Below are 1,645 nucleotides of genomic sequence, written 5' to 3' on the forward strand. Positions count from 1 at the left end.
AAACTAGCATCCTATACTAAGCATTTAGGATTGCGGGTAAGGTATCAATGACTGTAGCAACAATGACAGGCTATGCAATAGAATAGGAGTAACCGAACAGTAACATGCTACACTACTCTAATGCAAGCAGTATAGAGAAGAATAGGCGATATCTGGTGATCAAGGGGAGGGGGGGGGGCTTGCCTGGTTGCTCAGACAAGAAGGAGGGGTCGTCAACTCCGTAGTCGAACTGGGCAGCAGCAGCGTCGGTCTCGTAGTCTACCGAAGAGAAGAGGGGGAAGAAACAATAAATACAGTGCGAACATAAGCAAGACAACACAAGACATGATAAAGAGCGAAGCTAGTTGTGTCCTAACGCAGTATGAGGTGATGCCGGCGAAGGGGGAAAACATCCGGGAAAGTATTCCCGGTGTTCCGTGTTTTCGGGCAGAGGAGCCGGAGGGGGAAAGTTGCGAGTTTGATATGTTAGGGGTGTGTGGCGGACGAACGGGTTGCGTATCCGGAATCGTCTCGTCGTTCTGAGCAACTTTCATGTTGAAAATATTTTAATCCGAGTTACGGATTAAAAGATATGATTTTCTAAAGATTTTATTAATTTCTGGAATTTATTTAATTATTTAATTAATTCGGAAAATGGATTTATGACGTCAGCATGACGTCATGCTGACATCAGCAGTCAACAGGGGTTGACTGGGTCAAACTGACACGTGGGTCCAATGGGACCCACCTGTCATGCTCTGTTAGGTTAATTAGGATTTAGTTAAACTAATTACTGTTTAGTTAGACTAACAGGTTAATTAGATTAATTAAGCAGGATTAATTAACTTAATTAATTTAGTTAATTAATTAATTAACTATTTTTATATATATATATTTAATTCTTTTTCTTTTTCATTTTTTTTAAAACGTTCTGGGGGGCGTGGGCCCCATGTGTCTGTGGCCCAGAGGGGCTAGCGGGCATGGGTGCGGGCGCTCGCCCGAACGGCGTGGGCGCTGGGCGCGGGCGCACCCGAGCGGGCACTCGCCCGCAGGGTGGGACGAGGCCGCCGGGGCAGCGACGATGGGGCACGCCGGCGCGGCCAGCCGGGGCCACGGCGGGCGGAGGCGAGGGGGGTGGCGCCGGCGCGGACAGTGGCGCGCGGGGCTGGGGTGGACACGACCAGCGAGAAGGAGCGCCGACGGGTGCTGCGGGCGCCGTGGGGAGCAGCACAGGGCGAGGGGCAGGGGGCTCGCGGTGGCCGACGGCGATGCCAACAGTGGCGGTGGTCGCGAGCGCGTGCATACGGGGACAGAGGAAGAGAAGAGGCCGGGGGCCTCACCGGCGATCGTGGGGACTAGGCAGTGGGCTCGGGGAGGGTTGGGGACGACGTCGACGGAGTCGAGGCGGAGGAGCTCCGGGAGGAGGACGAGGACGCGAGGTGGTGACTCCGGCGAGGAGGCGGTCGAGGCGGCGAGGTGTGGTCCGGCGGGGGAGGTTTCTGGCGGCGGGACGGCGTCGAGCGGCGACGGCGGGCCGTCCACGGGCGCTGGGGACGGCGGGTACGAGGCGCACGGCGTGCGGTTGAGGTGGCCGACGCGGTCCAGGCGGCGTGGGGCGCAGGGGAGTACGGGAGGGGCGGCGTCGGCGTCGGGCCCGATCCCGATT

This window comes from Triticum dicoccoides, chromosome 3B (assembly GCF_002162155.2).
Source record: "Triticum dicoccoides isolate Atlit2015 ecotype Zavitan chromosome 3B, WEW_v2.0, whole genome shotgun sequence".
Lineage (NCBI taxonomy): Eukaryota > Viridiplantae > Streptophyta > Magnoliopsida > Poales > Poaceae > Triticum > Triticum dicoccoides.